Source organism: Pinus tabuliformis, chromosome 7 (genome assembly GCF_031772625.1).
Source record: "Pinus tabuliformis cultivar Carrire ecotype Pingquan chromosome 7, CPIR1, whole genome shotgun sequence".
Taxonomy (NCBI): domain Eukaryota; kingdom Viridiplantae; phylum Streptophyta; class Pinopsida; order Pinales; family Pinaceae; genus Pinus; species Pinus tabuliformis.
Window position 1 is genome coordinate 2045326335 of NC_142293.1, and position 21015 is coordinate 2045347349.

General features: G+C 39.1%; 1 pseudogene; it reads right to left on the minus strand.

The window, feature by feature from the left end:
• Positions 1 to 798: 798 nt before the first annotated feature.
• Positions 799 to 21015, minus strand: part of LOC149256729 (microtubule-associated protein RP/EB family member 1B pseudogene) — a 74532-nt pseudogene continuing 54315 nt past the window's right edge.

The following is a 21015-nucleotide window of genomic DNA, read 5'->3' on the forward strand; positions in this document are numbered from 1 at the left end:
GGACAAAAGGAGTCCAAGAGACCTTGGGATCTGAAACCCAAGAGTCACGACATTGTATTATAAATGTACATCTCCTGTTAATAAAAAAATGTACTCACATGATTTATCTTTCACATTGTCTTTGCGGTCCATGTGTGTTTAACATGGTATCAGAGCAAGTACGATCATAACTTTCTCAATATTACGTAAGCCACTTGTTTTTGTGGCCTGTGTAAACCAACGCTTCTATGTCTTAATGAAGCTTGTGGGTTTGTGATTATTTGTTAGGATAAATTTATATTGCTCATTGAAATTGAAGTCTGTAGTATGGCGTGAGTGCTGGTTCATTAGTTCAAATATGCTTTTCATATCTGTGTTGATTGATTTGCATAAAATGTTCCCTTCAATTATGCGTACAGAAATCTTGGGAAATCAATGCGCCCAAATCTGAGGCACACGTTGCACTGCCAGCCACTCCATATTCAAAATGTTGCAGACCTCATAATAACACTATCTCCATACTGCCATTTCTGTCTACAAACGCAACGCATCCGCCATCCTCTCAACGAGAAGCTGGAGAGCCACCTTGCTGTTCCTGGTTATTTTTAAACTGAAATTATAACACCTCTGGTCCATGTCTGCTCCCATTTCATTGATGCGCAGAGAAACGCTCCTTCACTCAGCACTATTTGTGCCATACTTTACCTGTGCCCTCTGTCTTTTACAGTCCTGACTCTTGAAACAAGAGGTCTCTCCGCATGGATCATACCAGTGCTGATAGGATTCCTCCAGATATGAATCAGATAGGAAATTATTTTATCATCTGATTAACGCATCTTCAAAGGCGAAGTACTTTGGTAAATATCTGCACTGTTGGAGTCTTCACATGAGTTCCGTCGCTGTCTAGGAGAAAGGCTGGACTTCACAGCATCTTCCACCTCAGGTGTCCCTGCTGATTTACGTTTGTTGATCTCTCTCCTTGCCTTGTTCTCATCGTTTTCATCAGATCGATTGGATGACCTGTATATTATTGCTTGTGCCTCAGCAATTATAGCTGGGCTATCATCAGCAGCATATAGAATCCTCTGTATTGCTGAAACCATAGGTAATGGTTCAACATCTGGATTTTGACAAAGTATTTCTATATCCCTCAGCTTTGCAAAGTAAAAGTCTCTTTCCTTCTCCAAGCTGTCTACTGAAAGCTTCAACTCTATGATATGCTCGTTTAGAACCTGAACCTGTGCCGGGTCACAGGGGGAATGTTGGGCGTTGAAGACCCATAAAACGGTGGTTCAGTTGAAGTTGTTTGGAAGGGTGCAGACACATATCCAGTGCTAGCAGCATTTGACCCCGTCCTGGAATGTTTAGTCCCTACATTCGCAACTGTAACTGAAGGATCATTTCTCCGAGAGCTAGCAACTGTGGCCGTTTTAGACCCCAGTGCACTGCCCTTGCTTGAAGGGTTTACTGGAGCTGCCTTCTTGTTAACTTCTCTTCCGCCTTTGCAAGACTCTCTCCGTTCAAGTGCATTGTAACTATTCATGACTCCACCATTTACCGAATCACAGTATCTCTTTAACCATTTCATGAATTCTAGATTGTCCAGTGGGCGCCCCTTCACTAGTTTGTTAACATCAATGTACTTGTTAATCTTCAGCTTGTTGAACACGTCCTGCAGCACTTTGTAATTTTGAATCATCTCATACTCTGTCTTTGCATCAAAATTGACCTTGTGCATGGGAACCACACCAGGGTGTACAGCATCCATAAGTTGACATTGAACTGCTCCAGAAGCAGCCTCTTCAACTTTGCAGAGGGAGAGTTGCAGAGTGGTGTTGATCCATGCAAGGAGCTCGTTCCTTCCAACGAAGTGAGGTCGTTCCTATTTTGTCCAGAACATGCAAAGATCTCCAGAAAATTCGCGTGCCAAGCAAACTCTGTAATTGCTGCTCATAGCTTGGCAAAGGCTCTTCCATTTTAGGCGAGGGAAGATATCTTTAAAGTTTACGGCTGTCTTTCAAAAAAAATCTGGCGGAATCCTGTCTTTTCAGGCTTTCCCACAAGAACAAGGATTTGAGTTGGAGAAATTTCTGTTCAGAACGACTTGCAGTGTGCGGCAGAAGTTTTCCATTTGGGATGAGGATATTTTGGGTTTCAATGTGTGCGCCTCCGGATTATGGGCATTGCAAGAGCACCGGTATTCTGTTGCATTCAATACTGTAACTTGTTTGGTGAGCTTAGCTTTACGGTTCGTTTTCTATGGGCAGGTGATTCGTTTCTAGTTTGTGTTTCCTCAGGGATGTTCGTTTTAAAGAGGCTGTGTGGCACGTGGATCCTCTGGGAGCCAGTGGGCAGAGATTAGAGTTGTTGATAGAGTTCTCTGCTTCCCCGGTTCATTGTTGAATGTTGTGGTGATATCACTTAAAAATTTATGTGTTGTGTTTCAGTGGCAGAGCGCATCGAAAGAACCCAGAACCTGTTGTGTGATGCGCAGAAAGACCCGGTGAAATCTGAGAAGCCAGATCTAGATCTAGGTTAAAAAGTGTGGGTGAATTCATTGTGTGGTTGGTTCAATTGGAAGAAGCCCGCTGCATCCATTACAACCACGTGAATAGTTCTCTGCTTCAGATTGTACTGGCGCTGACATCTGAAATAATTCAGTCATATTCTTCCTTCTGCAGAATCTGTTTTTGATTGTAACGCCCAAAACAGTAAGCTGTTGTGGGACATTTCATTTCAACCATCAATTTTCGGTGAAGAATTCAGTGAAGAAGATTACATCTCGGACTTATTGCAGTTGTGTCTCAGACCTAACCTGTGGAGAACTGAAGATATAAATCTGTGGTGGCTCAGGTAGTCTGCCTGTGGGAGCTCAGTTGTGAAGCTCAGAACCTTAGAACAGTCCTATATACCTTGGACCTATGTTGTGAGGAGCTTGGACTATATTACAGTCACTTGGATCAGTGTGTGGAGAGGTATTTGAGGAGCTCGGATCTTGGACAAGACCTGCAAGAACAATGAAGTATTAAGGCTCGGATCAGGTACCTTGAAACTTGAATTGTGTCCTGTAGGTGAGCATCATTGAAGCATTTGTTGAAGCTATTTTGAGGTAATATAGATACATCCTTTAAGGCACTTGATGAAGCCTTGAAGAAGAATTTACAATAGTCTTGAGAAAGCCTCTCAAAGCCATTTTGAGCAGACCTTGGAGTATCATCCTAGGGCACATTGTGAAGCACTTGAAGAATTGATTGGTGCAGAACTTGAGCAACTTATTGAAGATACCTTGAACTATCAGCTGCTAAATTTCTTGAAGTAACTTGTTGGTTGTTTTTTTTTCCCTTTAAGCTACAGGGCTTTCTTGTGTAACTTGTAGATATTCAGCAGCTGACATTTTTTTGTGGGATTTTGGAGGATTTTTAAGGTGTAAATTAGACATTGAAGAAAAAATGGCCAGAACCAGTGAAGTATTACAGTTCCTTAAAACTCTGATATTATCTACTGTTGATGACACATTACAAATCAGCAAAGGATCTCTCTCAGAAATTCAGACATGTCTACAAAATGCACAGGAAAAGATCGATTTTTTGCAGCTTGAATCACAGCTACAGCAAGAAGAGCTACATCAAAATAGACACCATTCTGAACCTGTTTTTGTTCAGAACATTGAGACAACCACCCATCAGCAGCATGTTAATAATGTTATAGTTCATTCAAATAAAGCAGCAGTTGTACATGCAGACGCAGAAACTCAGTCTGCACTTCCCAAGCCCATCATCAGACCTTGGGAACAGCTTGTCCACAACAAGCACAGAACTGGTCTTGGATATGACAAGGACTTGTCCTTTCATATTCCAGACTACTCAAAGCCCATTCAGTTTCAGAGTGCTGGATTCATTCATGACAGTTCACTTGTTCCTCATGACAGTTCACCTCCAGCTGTTCCAGATTCTGCCCCTCTTCCACAGCAACAACAACAACAACAAAAACAACAGATCTTGAAATGCCAACACTGTGATCGAGTTGGCCATATGAAAGATCACTATTTTGATCTTCATCCATGTAAGCACTGTCATAAAACCAGCCATTCTTCACACAGATGCTTCAGAAACAAACGTCCTGCAAGAACAAAGATTCATCTTGGATGGATCGCTTCTTGGCAATGGGCATCAACAACCAAGAAGATATTCCAATCACATGTCAGAACTTGTTCTAGAGTATTGAACACTCTTGCAGTTGAGTTTTCTCCATCTTCTCACCTTGTATCTGACATGGGGGGAAATGATGGTCATCTACAAGCTTCAAAGTCACATCAAGCGAGCCTGAGCCACAACCTGCCACACCAGTTTCAAAGTTGTAGCCAGAGACAAAGATGCCCGTGAACAGATTGAGAACACTTCCTCTAGCAGAAGACACTAGCTTCTTGCCAGTTTTGGAAGAGTTCCAGGAATTGCATTAAGCATTCGAGAGTTGTTGGTCATCCTTAAACCATCACAGATTGAGAACACTTCCTCTAGCAGAAGACACCAGCTTCTTGCCAGTTTTGGAAGAGTTCAAGGAATTGCATTAAGCATTCCAGAGTTGTTGGTTATCCTTAAACCATCAGAGGTTGAGACTTCCCTTTTCAGGTTGAAGTTTTACCTTTTATGCGGGGTGAGACCTCCCTTTTATGGTTGAAGGTTTCCCTATTTAAAACAGTAGGATCACTTCCTCTAGTAGAAAACTTCAGTTTCTTGCCAGTTTTGGAAGAGTTCCGGGAACTGCACTAAGCGTTCCAGTGTTGGTGGTCATCCTTAAACCACTGCCCTTTATACCAACATTTCATAGAGCACATTCAGCCTAGTGCTGCCATGCATTTTTGCACATTTTGTATTACAGCTCTCTTCTTGGACTCATACATAACCCTTCGGATTAAGGGGGGGAATGTTGGACACCTAATCCTAAGTGGGTTAGTGTGGAAGTCGAATGGACAAAAGGAGTCCAAGAGACCTTGGGATCTGAAACCCAAGAGTCACAACATTGTATTATAAATGTACATCTCCTGTTAATAAAAAAATGTACTCACATGATTTATCTTTCACATTGTCTTTGTTGTCCATGTGTGTTTAACAACCTCCCATTTTTAAAACCCAATTATTTTACAGCAAAATAAAAATAAATCACTTTGAAACACTCTCCCCGACAATGGCACCAAAATGTTGGTGCACTAAATTGACTACTAAAAGCAATATTAATACCTACATTAATCATCAACACAGGGTAAGTCTGTTTATTTCAAGAGTGTTCAACATTGTCTATGCAAGTGAATTCAGAGGGTAATTCATAATGAAATGATTTAGAATCGTTGCAATAATTTATAATTCTCAAAGTACAATCCAAACAATCCTGAAAGAAATCTCTAAAGTATTTTTAAATCTACTTTAATCTATTATGCATAGAATTGAATTGGAATGCAAGTAAAAGGAATCACTCTTAGCAAATCTAACTGTTATATACAATAATTCATTCAACGAAGGAAATCTAAAGCAAATGAACAACATGTAACTATTCAAACATCTCACAGAAAGCAATCAACCATAAGCTTGAGAACTCTCGTAACACTACTTCAGAATGACCAACAATCGAATACTTAAACTAACGTGATCAATGAGGTAAATATTAACATGCAGATGTAAAACACAACAAGCTCTAAAATCTAGTTTGAACGGCAAAAGAAAATCATAATAATCCATACTCACAACAATCGAAATAATTCTAATTTTAGGAACTAACATTAATAAACAATTATAAGAATAAGCATAAATAAATATGACACAATTAAAGCAATATATCTCCTATAGACCAGGCCCAAAGTCTCCAAAAGTCACTATTGAAAGACACTCAAAATGCGATTATAGGTAAAATACATTCTTCTTCATTAAACTTAATAATACAGTTACAACGTCATAGTAATGAAAATACTCTATGTAAAAAATGAATAGTTACAGTCTTGAATTTTCTAACTAGTTGTTCATTTCATTGGATGGCTTTATATAACCTTGGAAAGATAAATGGTTAAAAGTGAATCCTCACGATTTCACAACCAACAATTTGATTTCATCACAGAATAGAATTAATCCTCTTGGTCTTCCACTATCCTTTGTAATCAAGATGTTGTCCTTTTCCTTTCTTGGTCGTTGTTGTTCTATCGTTCGAACAACAATCGTTCAATTTATCTTCATGCATATAGAGATAGGGAAAGTTAGTTTTTCATGCCCAGATTTACCCAATTCATTAATGATTGATTTTATCGAGCTTCTTCGATAGTTTCTTCTATATTTATTCCTAAAACGAATATAAACACATAAAGGAAAATGATAAATTTAAGTTATTACAAGGATAAAACATACCTTTTCCACAGCCCAACAATCATCTCATTCTGACATGTGCAAATGGAGGTATGAATTTATTTCCTTTATGGACAAATTTTCAAGGTCGATGAACAAACTAATGTAGGCTCAGAGGCCCAACAAACTAATGTAGGCTCAGAGGCCCAATAATCACGTCTATTCATCCTCAACATTTGCATATAAATAGAAGGTTCCTTTGCCTAATTTATACATCACTCATCTTCTCATACATATATCTCTCCTCATTTGACTGGGTACGGAATTTTGGGCTCCTCTCTCTCTCCACACGTACGAAGAAGAAGACAATTTTTATGTTTCACCATTGACAGAATTTCAGGGAAGTTTGACCAATGTTTGATCAACAATGTTGAACTTGTTTGAATGTGATTTTGGTGGGATAATTTATGTTTGGGCATGCCTCATTTCTAGGCACAAAAATTGAGGCAATCTATATTGTTTGACAAGCGTTGAGTGCAAAAGGGTTTGAGTGAGTGTTGACCAAGTTTGACTGAGTTTTTCAAGACTTTTTTGGGCTAATTCAGATTGACTGTTGGAGACGGATTTGATTGGGTTTGAATGAGCTATTATGGAGGTCAAATTATTCCATGTTGATGAGCATTGACTTTTTGGTTAGGGCTTTTTGTTGCTATTGTTTGTTTGAAGAGATTTCAGTTTGATTGGGAAAGTGAATATTGCATATTGAACTCTCTCTCTACTAAAATTTTGAAGAATAATAAGAATAATTGAACAAAGGGTTTCCCCACATTGGGGTTTGTCCCTGGCTAGTGCCATATCTTGTGTCGTCTCGTGGCTTGTCTTCTACTACTTTATTTATGCTATATTTCATTTAGTATCATGTTGACATGACTGCTAATCTGGAAATTGATTTTGGGTTAATAAGAAAATTGAAGTAAATTTCTCTTAAGCACAAAACATACCATTGTTATAAAAAATTAACAAAATGTTATATTTGTGAAATTGGTCCCTCTCTAAAAATCAGAATTAAAGAACATAGTAATATTGAACAAGAAAGAACAAGAAATTATGCATTAGCTGAACATGCAAAGAATTCTAAACACCACATTTGCCTAGAAGGCACCAAGATATTATCTAAAGAAAACAATTACTATAGGCGTAGAATGAGAGGAGCTATTGCAATAAAGAAACATCCTAACAATATTAATAGAGATAATGGCCTTGAAATTAATAACAATTGGCTCATCTTACTCTATAAAAAGTTTTGTTGACTCTTAGTTTTCCTTTCCCATTCTTCACATCTTCCTCCATTTCAATCCTTCTCACCCACTTGATTTCTTTTCTCTCACTGGTCCCTTCCCCCACCCTTTTCTTCCTTATCTATAAATATTTCATGCTACCTTTATTTTATCCATATAATCAATCTTATATATACTTTTGTCATATTAAATATAATATAAAATAATCCATATGATCAAATCTTATATATACTTTTATCATATTAAATATAATATAAAATAATCCCTCTAGATGCCTTAATATCAAAATCCTTTAATATTAATAATCTCCAATATCCTAATATAAATTAATCCCTCTAGATGCCTTAATATCAAAATCCTTTAATATTAATAATCTCCAATATCCTATTACAATAATAAATTAGTTTCCTATTAACAATAATTACATATTAATATAATTTTCCAAAAAAAAAAAATTATATGTAATAATTTATCAATATAAGCTGATATTAACTTTTTTATCCCATTAACCCTACAAAAATTCTCTTATTACATATTTTATTATATACTTCAGCCTCTAGTCAACGTTTATAGTTCCATGTTCTTCTATTATATATTCCCTTTCCCTCTCTGCTCTTCATACACACTCAAAGTCTTGACAATCGAACCAGCTAGGGGTCCGAAACGTCAAAGAAATGTCTACATCTGTGGATCTTCCGTTTCTAATAAAAAAACTCCTACCACAGAAGCTTGAATAGTGCAATTTTCACCCAGTATGGAAGGGGTGTTCGCAGTGAGGTTTTTCTCACTCTAAAATCTTATAATGAAAATTGGTAGAAGAGCAGCAGATATTGAATTCTTAAAAACTTGTAGGGATATAAAAATCACTCCCAAATTCGTTAAGGTTCATCACTACCTCCGTAATAAATTTAACTTTCAAAAACATCTTCTGTGTAAAGAAATTAAAAGAATCAGTAGTATCCTTGATAGTCTTTCCAACAAAGCTTTCAATATTCATATGAAGGGTTCCTCATTAATCGATTGGAACCTCTAGAAAATTATAGATGCTAACGTTTCTATAAAAACCAAACCACGAAATTGATCACCAAACACCAAACTTCGAATGCATGAATCTAAATTTTGCCCTGATGGTGATACCACTGCAAATTCCCCTCTAATATTCGAACAGTGAACCACATTCTCTTTCAAACCACCAACTTAGCTGCGTCGATACAGTGCATACGATTATCTGTAAAATTCCCATCGGTAATCCTTTCATTATTAGCTGTCTGTCCAAATTCACGCAAACAATGATATATCAGACTGCATTCTTAAATCTAGAAATAATGAAACCATTCCAACTTTAGAAAATTATGCTGGTACAAATTGTCTTACTACTAATCAAACTAATAATAAAGAGAACGCAAAAAAAAATTCTTTCGAGTTTTCTTTAGGAATTATTGATTGACAGCGTTTCCAAAACTAAATTAAGGAATTCATTATACCAATGAACGCAGTAATACTGAGAGTGAGACCACGCAAAAATTACTAGATTCTCTTCCAACAAGAAAACTAATATTACTAAACAATCCTTAATTAACAAGAAACTCCCTGTAACTGAAAACATTAACCATGGTGTCATTGATATCGAGCATCAAAACTCCAAAACTGAGAGAAGAATTGTTAATCTCTCTGGCCATCCTCTTAATAATCTTGAATATGAGGTTCTCAAAAAAGGGCTTAACTTTGTTATTACTCGACAATTCATTCCCATTAAAGAGATTATCTGCAGCATTGAAGATGATATTCAGAATCTCCCTGAGGAAGAAAGAGATTGCATTAGAGAAGATTGCTCAGTTATCCCGAGAAAAGCTAAACCACCTAAAAGTAATATCAACAAAGATGAATGCCTTTCACTAAAAAGCCTTAAAAATAATCAAATTGTTACCTTGAAAGCTAATAAAGGGGTGGTACTGAACAGTGAAGATTATAATAAAAAATGATGGAACATCTAACTGCTACAAACAAAAATTCTCGAAACCTTATCACAAATGTTATCAAAGATGTCCAAAAAGCTATTTAAGCATCTAACCTTGATGATTGGTTTAGAATATTATTATTCCCTGTTGGTGAAATAGTCCTTAGGATATACAGTGCTCCGAAAATACATAATAATGACATTCCTTTACGACCTATAGTAAACACTATTGCCTCTCCTACCTATCTTCTAGCTAAATTTTTAGCAAAGGCTTTGAGCCCTTTAGTTGGACATACTAACTCTTATATTAGGGATTGATGGAGGTGGATATTGGTGGCCACCCCCCAATTCCACCTAAACCCCACCATTGTTTCTTTCAATTTTTTAGTTTCTTTATTTGTAGTACAATTTACTATTTTTGGGAGTTTCTTGGGTCCTCAACTTCGAGAGGTCCTAAACGACGTTTTTTCTGGAAACCTAGTAGCAACATGGGTCCGTGGACCGATGTTGTTCTTTGTAAAGTTGTAGTTCTCAGATAGATCTTTCGAACAAGCTATTGTGCGCATAAAACATAGATCATATGCCAAAGTTACGACCTCACACAATTGATGTACCAATTTACCCAAAACCGAACCCATAGTTTTGCCCTTCATCTCCTAGGGTTAGGGATTTAGATGTTTATGGTTTTCCATTTTTTCTCAACAATAAATAGGCCTTCGAGCCTCATTCTAAGATAGTTAAGAAGCATGTAGCCATGACATCACTTCCCAGAGATAAGCTAACATCGTCTGAGCTAGTTTATTTCCATTTCTGTTTGTAAACATATTTCAATATTTTACATTAATGAAATGAAGTATTATTTCTGTTGTATCTTTGTATTTATGGTTATCTCTGTAATTTGTTGCGTTCCTATTTAAATCTAGATCAGTGGTATGAGAGCGGTCTACTCTTTCTCTATTTTTCTTTGCATGTCGCCAACAAGATCGGGATATAAGGAGTTAGGGCTTGAACTAGTCGAGCCTTTGTAAGACTAGCCTCACAAATCCTAATGACCTCCCATGGTGGATGAAAAGAAAGAAGAGGGGACAGAGGATTTAATCAAAAGCTTTCTCGAAGAGGACCTTGAGCAACAAAGGAACGCGATGATGGACAACTTTTCCTAGATCCTTCAACGACTACCCAGGGGCGATACATCTACTTCCAGCAGCTAGTCTCGAAGTGCCACACCCTTTAAGGTACAAGGTAACTTTAACATTCCCATATTTGAGGGTTAGATACATGTAGACGCTGTAAATAAATGGTTAAATTTGCTAGAACGGTATTTTTCTGTTCATGATTTTTCCGGTTGGGTAAAGATTACTTTCGCTCTTCTCAAAGTCACTCCCCATGTCAAGGACTAGTGGGAAACCTACTCGGAGCAGAAGGATGAAAGTATGGCCTCACTTTTTTTAGCCGCACCCACTTGGAATTGATTCCGCAATGCTATCAAGGAGCAGTACTACCCTCTCAAAATCTATGAGGATAAATACATAAAGTGCACCATCCTGTGGCAGGGAAGGGACTAGGACATGCCAGAGTTTACCAATATTTTCCGTACCCTTCGCACAAAGTTTGGTATCAAGGATTCTGAGTTGCATTTGGTACTCAAATAATGTGGTTGCTTACACAGGTACCCCCAAGAATAGACAAAGTTCCTAGACATCTCCTCACTCAGCATGACGTATCGATATGCTATCAAGATCAAGTAGAAGTTTAAACAGAAGAAGCGAGACTTTGGATTTGTAAATCTGAAGTAAGTGAAAGGCACCACCAAACCACTGAACAAAGGACAAAGCGAACGCGAGGTGGCCTAGGACAACCTGCCAAAGCCACAAGAAAAGAACAACACCGCGAAGCTAAAGACAGACACGGGAAAGTGGTGTGAGTTCCATAAGAGCACCACTCATAACAAAAATGAGTATTAGGCCAAGCAGTTAGTGGTGGCCGAGCTAAAGTATTCGGAATTAGATGCATGTTTAGACTCTAGTGAGAACCAGATAAGGGGAATGATAAAGGGAAGCAGATTATTGATGCGGATCCCAATGCCACTGTTGCCACCACGAAGATCCAGAAGGAGGAACCCGAAGATCTAGAGGAGGAGGAGTGCCTTTTCCACTCCCAGATGTGGGTAGAGGGCTCCCTGCTATAGTTCATTATCAACAGGGGGATCCAAAAGAACCTCACTTCAGCAGAGGTTGTGAAGCAGCTCGACTTACCGACCACAACACATCCACAACTGTACACCATCAAGTGGCTTAACCAAGGACGGGATCTTCACATGAGCCAGAAGTGTCGCCTTCCATACAACATCAACCCCTTCATGGATGAGGTATTATGTGACGTTGCTCCCCTTGATGTTTGTGATATATTATGAGGCCAACCATACTTGTGGAAGGGACAAGTTGTATATGGGTCAAGGACTCATGTTGTTATTGTTACTTTGGGAAATACATTATACAAGATACAGGAGGTAGCATCGCCTATCTGTTACAGGTCTATTTGGGCACATCACTCCCAACATTCATATCATTACTATTAGGGCTCATCAAACCCTAATTCAGTTGCTACATGCCCTAGACAAGTCATCACATTGAATGCCATCATTCCTGAGAGTTTCCTGGCCTGAAGAGATCTTGAAATGAGTCCTTGAGGGACTAGCATAGCCTTGATCAGGGGTAAATATGCTGCAGAGCACTTAGGCCCATTGAAGCCTACTCTATAGAGCACCTAGGCCCACTTTGACTTATGCTGGGCAAGATTGAACGAAATCTTCATATGGTTCTCAGAATAATCATACATCCTATACTATTCTAGAAGATTCCTACCTCTTATCCTCCCCTATGAGCTCAAAATTGGATAGCTAATGAATCACATAAATTCTTATCCTCTCATCCCTTCCCCCATGGAAACTAACTCCAAATTTGGAAAGCCATTCAATGGCCAATTTATGACAAAACCACCTCCATTTCCCTATAAATTGAGCACTCATCATAGTGATCAAGGGTTTGGCTTTGAAGAATTGTAAGGAGATATTGTTGGTTTGAGGTTTGAGATCATAAGCAAATACTGTTATGCTATTGGAGTGTTTTTCTTTTGGTGTGATGAAAGATGGAACTCAAGCTGGATGAGTGACATGGAATCAGACTTCTTTGGTTGTAATTCTTACTTCTACTTAATAAAGTTGTTTACAACTTTTCCCATATTCTTGTTTTTATTTATGATGATTATATGTGTAAATTCTTTCGATTCCATTTAATTATAGTAGATAGGTCTCTTGCTTTGATTGGTTTTTGTCCTCTGTTTATGATTGCAGGTACTGATCGACCGGATTTAGTTCGAGGAGTGACGGGAGCTATTCAAAGGAGACAAAGGGAAGCGGAAGATTACAAGTAGGTCCCTTGTCTTATTTATCTTCTATAGGAAAAGGTTAAACTCTTTAATTCTGTTGTTCTAAATGTAGCTACCCACTTAGGGAAGTTGTGTTTATCAGTAGATGCAAAATTCCACATAACAAATTGGCGAATCCACTAGGAAGCGATCATCATTCCGGGTAGTTTATCTTCATCTTGGTACACCCTAGTAAACTTTAATTGCCTCCATTGATCTTATTTCAACCCTTTTGAAGTGTTTTTTGGTCAAAATTGTGCTTGAATGTCCCTTGAATGGCCTCTCTAGAACCAACGCAGGCTTGGTCTGAACACAGTGCATTGAAAAGCACCCTTGTCTTGATGATAATTCTCTAAAGTGCACTATCTCTCATTTAGGGCTGCGCTAATCCTCCTTATGTCAAAAATCCTACCTCTCGCTTGGTTTTTTCCAAATTTCCTTCTATTTTTGCTCGCTGAAAGATCAATGATTATTTTGTCTCTGAAATTAATTTGCGTTTCCTTTCCTAGCCCTACTATGGCCTTGATTTTTTAGTGTTTCTTAAGTGATTTATTTATCATTATCAATTCATTGTCAAAGTTAGTTTATATCGATTAGTATTTCCTAAAAAGAAAGTGTCATAAAGTGTTCATTTCTTTCGAAAATGAATTGTTGTAAGCATTCGTTCTTGCAAAAATATTCATTGATTGTATGTGCATTAGTTTCCTTTTGTTCATTTGAACATTAAGGGAATTGAAAAGAAAACTTGCATCGTTCATTGAAAAGTTTGTGTGTGATTGTAAGAATAGTTTAGGGAAATTACATTAGATGTGCTATATGCTCTTTGATTAAAAGAATCTGATTGTTCTATCCCTATTAGCTAAGGTTTTCATTGTTCAAATTGAATGAAAAGAACGTTTATCATATTAGTTTCATTATAGGAATTTCAGAAAACATCATGTGGTCAACTTGAAAGGAAAATTCTTAAGCAAGATCAACTTAAAAGTAATATCAATTAGCCTAATGGAGCATTTTCACCTAACACAAAACATTTAGAGGTTCTAGGCTAGGGACATGTTCTGATGTCGTAAAGCATAGTAGCTGTAGCTAACTTGTTTGCGATACATTCCAAGTGTGATACTTCATTCCACGTAAGTGAGTATATCGTAGCTCATCCATGTACCTTCGAGTATATAGGGCGGTATTACAGTATGTAAAGTATAAAGGAATGCTCTCACTATGTGGTTTCGTATTAAACAATGCTAACACAGCTTGGGCCTCCACGTACTTTCGGGTATATATGGGAGGACTACATTAGGTTTCTATCCATCCTTAGTTAACCGAGTTGGCCGCCTTCTACACTGTGATACACTGAACACAACATTCAGGGAGATTGTCTGCCCGTACTTCTCGGTTCGCGAGGAGGTATTCTGCAATTCACAATTGCTTGGTAATCCTTTTGCCTAGCTTATCCATTTTTGTTTATTTCTTTTTTGTAATAAAATTAATCAGCAATCATGGAGGAACATCAACCCTTACCCTGTCGTTTACAGAGGATAGCAAGTAAACTACCTTTACCGCCTGAAGCTACACCTATCCGGAAAAAGTGGTCTCATTTGACTAAATCCAGTACATCACAAACTTCTGGTTCTTCATCTAAATTACGAGAAACACCTATACTGATAAGTACTGTGACCCCAGTTACTCCTACAATTACTGGTACATATTTACTGAAGTGGAATCTCCACAATTATCAGAGGACATTAGAAGTGAACCTAGTGAAATTGTAACCCAAGTTGTCCAACAAGAAGTTGATTCTCAACCCAAAGTTGTTCAACAAGAAACTACTTCTGAACTTCAGTCTGTTCAACCAAAAGTTGATCCTGAACCTGTCACCATTCAATCAAAAGTTACTTTTGAACCAGAAGTTGTTCAAAAAACCCAACCTGAACTTCTTGTTCTTTTACTAGAACACTTGGATCTTGAAGTTGAACAATCATAAGTTGTTACCATTTCAAAAGATGATTGACCGGTTCATCCTCAGACATCTATAACTGTTGAGACTTCCCCTTTACCTAGGGAACGAATACCGGAAATCTATTATGGACCTGCCGGTGAAATCCTTCCACCTAGTTTGATTTCGATTGAAGAGGAACCTCAGGAAGAAACACCAAGAACTCTAGCTCATTTTGGACCTGCACTTTATCTTTATCCTCATACTCATCATTTTACTACTCCTTTTGATCCTGATTACTTTCAGACACCCGTTGATTCGTTATGAAATTTACTAGGACATTTGGTTATGGCAGAGTCAACATCCCAGATTGTACCATCTGTTACAGCTGCGACATAATCTTATGTCGCCGCCTCTTCGATGTTTACCACGACACCTGGGTCACATTTGTATGGTGTTTCATCCATCCCACTAGGTTAACATTATTTATCTGGAACCCACTCAGGTGCTGCTTCTAGCCCTTGGTCTCCACCCATGTCCTCTACATGAATTTTATCTCGATCTTCATTAACGGATATTGAACAGCTTGACCCATCAAGTCAATATCAAGCTTGTTTATCTGATTACCATCTAATGTATCCACTTTACATTAGATTACCCCCATACGGAGAACAATATGCTCAATCTCCTTATCCTCCATTTTCTGGGGGCAAACCATATGTCGGTATGCTGTCATCTTTAGGTCAGGCTGGAAAGGTTGTTTGTCAATGGAAGCCAACAATACACATTCAACCAAGGCTTGTGTATCCATCACAACCTATGCAACTGGTCTCATCCATACCTACTATGCCTGTTGTTAGAACTTTACCACAATCACAAGATCAGTTAGTTGTACCTCAACCTTTTCAAGTTGGTCCTTCAACCTCAGACCCCCAAGTTTCTGGTTTACAGATTCAACCTTCTCAAGCGTTTTTACAACAACCATTTGTGCCTAGAGTCCAACAACCTCAAACTAGTTTACCTTTTACTGGAATGACTCTGACTTACACTGGTTTAGTGTATTCACAACCTGATCAAGCTTACATTGGTGGCCAATAACCATGGCAACCACAGTATCAACAACAGCAATTCCAAAAATACCAAACTTACCCTGGTCTTGGTGAATAAGCCTATGCTCGGTTTAGACAATAGAAAATTTATCCTAGTGCTCAACAACCACCTTATACTATATTTGCTCAACAAACTTACCCCTATCATGGTTACCAGTAGTAGATGCCTTATGCTGGTATGCAAAGGCCTATTACCCAGGCAATTCCATCTTACCCTGGTTATGCTCAACCTAACCTCAATAGACAGTTTCCTTTTGTTGCAACACTTGAATTACGAGATCTAAATCGGCTTACCAATGACCCATTTCTTTATGCATCTTGGTGGTCGATGATTCCTCATAAATTATCTTCTGATATTCTAAAATTCAATGAAAACCCTAGAGAAGTCCTGTCCAACCATGTCATGGCTTTTCATTTATGGTGTTCATCAAACTCCCTGAATGATGATTCAATTAGACTACGTCTTTTCCAGAGAACACTTACTAGTCCGGCTGCGAAGTGGTACATTGAGTTACGGCAAGCTTCTTTTGATAACTTTACATCCTTAGCTACCATGTTTTTAACCCACTTTCAGTTACCCATACGATATGAAACTGGGACGAAACAATTGACGAACTTTAAACAGAGTATTTCTACTCATATCTCTAATCATATTCATGAGTGGCGTCGTCGTCGTCGAATGGTCAAAACTTTTGTTCTTGATTAGATTTTATGTGAGTGTGTTATAAAATCATTGTTTCCATCTATCACCAAGGATGTGGCAAAAGGTGGAGTTGTTACTGAAGAGCAAGTAGTTGCTTGTGCCAAATATTTGGACTTGATTTATACACAGTCTAACACGCTCTATGAAAAGATCCCAAATGCACCCAGACTAGCTTATATTATTCCTCCACCACCATTGTTATAGAAATTTTTGTGCCTCGCAGCATGGAGCATGAAATGTCGATAATTACAGGGATCCTCAGTCCCTAAACATGTTTTTCTTACCCCTAGAAGAACAAGGTCAGCAAACCACAGCACTTCCTATCAGTTCTCCACCTGAAAACACTCAAAAACAGGCAATTTTAAGTTCATGTCAACTGTTCCACTGAGCATCTGCGCTGAATGTCAACTGTCCCACTCTGTACCTGCGCTGAAATGCAAAAGAGCTGAAGGCTACCTGCGCTGGGCGAGATTGGCCAAGTGGCACAGTCATTCTGCAAGGTGTCAGATGCCCAGGAAGCTTCCAGAAGACACTTGGATCAGCAAATTCGCCCTATGATGAGTAAGAGGTACTTGATCTCCATGTGGAAGCAAGGATCTCCAAGTGGACTCAAGAACTGAAGTTTAACTGAAGAGAGAGAGGACACAAGGCAGCTTCATGTCAGTCTCAAGCTGACTCATCCTTTCTCCATTTACCCTATATATAGAGCTCTCTTATGAGGTCTAGGGAGGCTGGAATTTTGTGCAAGTAAGGAAGTGCTGTTGGTTTACAGTTAGAGCTATTGGGTGATTGCTTTTAAAGAGGAGAAGAGGAGATTTCTTGCTGCTGGGGAGGCGCTGCTGGATTGGAGCCATTTATGGTTGTAACCTTCTCAGAACCTTTTTTCTTCTATCAATAAAGCTTTGAAGTTCTCCTATATACTTGTATTGCATTGATGTATTGTTTTTACTTGTATATTTCATCCATTCTAATCCATGCATCAGTTATGAGTACATGTTTCTTGTAGTTTCCCTCTCTCGTTTTGCAGGATCTTTGTGTAGCTGGGCCGACAAGAGAGCAAGGAGCTGGGAGCAAGAGGCAAAGAAGAGAAGACAGGATCGACAATAGCGAAAGACATCGGTTGGTCAATCTTTTCTTCCTTCTCTGTACTTTCATAAAGAAGAAACATCAAAGCTTTACTTTCTGTTGTTGCTAAGGAACTATCACCCTTAGAGTAGGGATAGGGTCATTCCGAGTAGGATACTTTTCCCCCCGAAGCCTTATCGAATCATCATTCAAGGTATTCGACGAACACCATAGATGAAAAGTCATCACATGATTCGACGGGTCTTCGCCAGGATTTCCATTGAATTTAGGAATGTCCGAAGGAAGTTTGTGAGGAATCGCTGGCCACCAATGGGCATAGGCGATTGGATCGTTTGTCAATCGATGTAAATCTGGTAATTCTAAAGTCACCACGAATGGCAACTGCTGATTTAGGTTTGGCGAGGCGTACCCAGGATACGATGGAATCGCCTGAGCAGTAGGCCTTTGCATACCAGCATAATGCAATTGAGGTTGATATGACTGATATGGCTGGTGGGCTTGGCCACTGTAAAGTGGTTGATTTAACCCGTTCTGAATATAGGGTTGCCCACTATTCGCAAAGATCTGTTGCTCAGATCCCTGGTACACCTGTTGAAACTGAGGTTGTTGGTATTGCACCATCCATGGCTGCGAAGCCATGTTTTGCTGTGCGATACTAACCGACGGACCAAGATGCGGGTTTATGGTTCCCGTTTGTATCTGTGTCGTCCCGGCAGTTGGCAATTGTGGTTGTGTTGCAGGGTCAAGGGGTTGTTGCATTACAACCTGGGGTTGACATACAACAGGCATCGATTGAACTTGCGACACGGTTACAATTGCTGGCGTCGTCGGGATACTAGACATAGGTACACATTGTTGCATGGAATATACAACTCTCGGTTGTTGGGGTAACATAGGTACCCAACCACTCGTCGTTACTTCAGTCAAACCTGAATGTTGTTGAAAACTGCCGTATGGGTATCCCCACGGAGGGGGAAGCGAAAGGGCATATTGCCCCCCATACGGTAACAATCCGGAGCTCAAAGGTATAGATTGCCTTTGAGGACTGGATGGCCCAAACTGACCTCCAAATGGATCAATTTGTCTAGTTTCAACATAAGAATTACTGGGTATTATACCGGAAGAACAAACTGGAACAGACCAAGTTGTCGTAATAGTCCCTGGGTGGACTCCTTCTAGCTGTTGAGAGCTAGTCGGGACAGCTGGTATGCCGGAAAACATCGTTGGAGTGACAGCAGGAGTTTCTGCTGTCGCTGTGTCATTTGGCACAGTCCTAGATGTTGACGGTTTCTCAGACATTTTAAGTCTATCCAATAAACTGCCTAACGATTCTACAGGAACTTCCCCTGGCGATGGACAAACTTCTGATGCAGAAGGAAAAAGAGTGGTGCCTACTCCAAAATGAGTTGGAGTATTTGCTTGCTGGTCCTCTATGATTTCCTCTATTCCAATCAGACCAGGAGGAAGAGGAAGACCGTCAGGTCCGTAAAAGATTTTTGGTGCCGAAGAAGGGGTTGCTTCGACAGCGACAGTTGTTTGAGTAACAAGACTCTGTGGACCAGTTTCAGATGGAACTGGTTCAGTTATGCAAGTACTTGTTCTCAGACCAGGATCAGTGCAACTGTCCCTCTGTGGCTGTTGAACTTCTTCAATAGAGGCAGGGATTCCAGAAATACTAGGAGTGACCAGAATCTCAGATGTTGTTGGAACTGTTGTTCTAACTTTAATGGGAGATTTTGACCCGGTCAAGCGAGTTCGCTTCGTCCGTACTACTCTCGATTCCGGAGACAAAGACGGTTGACTTGCGAGTCTCATCGAACGACGGAGTTTTAATTGACTTTCCTCCACGGTTGCGGATTACTTGATCAACTAAAATACAAAAAGGGGAATTATGTTTCCGTATTGAATGAATTTTATTAGACGCTTTTAGACACAACTTGCTTTTTCATGTTTTAAGAGTCGAGAAAAAGCTAAAGATGACTCTAGTCGCCTTCGATGTATTAACGAGCCCGAAGTGACAAATGCTCGGTTGGACTTTTTCAGTTATAGAGTTTGAAAAAGGTCAAAAGAAACTGCTCTGGAGATCTAGGCAGAGGGTGTGCCAAACCTTTCGCGAAACCACAGAATACGTTTTACGGTACGGGTGGTCGATCTTCGTGAATGCTGTGTTCACTGCATCGCGATCAGTAGGGCAGCCGACACGGCTTCCTAAGGATAAAGGATAAATGTCTATAGGGGTCTCCCAATATACGCGACGGTACGCGGGAGCACAAGTCCGTATTAGTGCTATCGTCCCTCAGGAGGAATCACCCACCTTCGTAGAGATCGACAGTCACTACGTTTAACGACGCCGGAACACGTCTCTACCTAGACCTCTACTGTGAGCGTTATGTTACAAAGCGTTTTTAGATTCATTCAATATATTTTAAGTTGATCTTGTTTAGCAGTTTGTCTTTCAGGATCACCACGAGATGTATTGATACAAATTCCTAAATGCAGCTAAAATGATAAGCAAGCTTTACAATCTTTTTAGCTTTGAAAGTCCTAACTACTGAGGGAAAAGAAAGACATCATCTTTTCACACAGATCATAAAGCACAAACTAATGCACTTTCTCCTAGATCAATCACGCAAACTTATCAAAAATGCAAATGCAAGATGCAGGTATTTCTTTTCTTTTTCCTTAATGTTGATGTAAGACAAAAAGGAAACTGTTGTATAATTTCGAATTCAATTTGAAGCGTAAACAAACAAGTTTGTCTAAAATCAAAAGACGCCTTACAGGTACTTGTTTCGACACTAAAAATGTATGAATTCAAACCATAAGATGAAAAACAAACAAACTCAATCAGCTATGAACAGCAATAACACTAGCTCTTAAGACCACTAAGACACTTTTACAGTTCTGGATCTAAGAGGTCACAGCTAGACTAGTTCGCTTTTCACAATGGGAAACTGTAAATGAAACAAGAAATACTGAAAGAACAATCACAGTTTCATCACACAACTGAGGCGGAATAATGTCAAGGATAGTTGGTTTACAACAAGGTACAATGACCAGCAATAGCAGCAAAATAACAGTGAAAACAGGGCCAAGACTCAGTAGGAAACCTCAGTAGGGCACTGCCTAACTGGTTCAGCGCAGGCTCTGGTCTGTCAAACTGACATTCAGCGCAGTTCCCGAAGGGACTACCTGCGC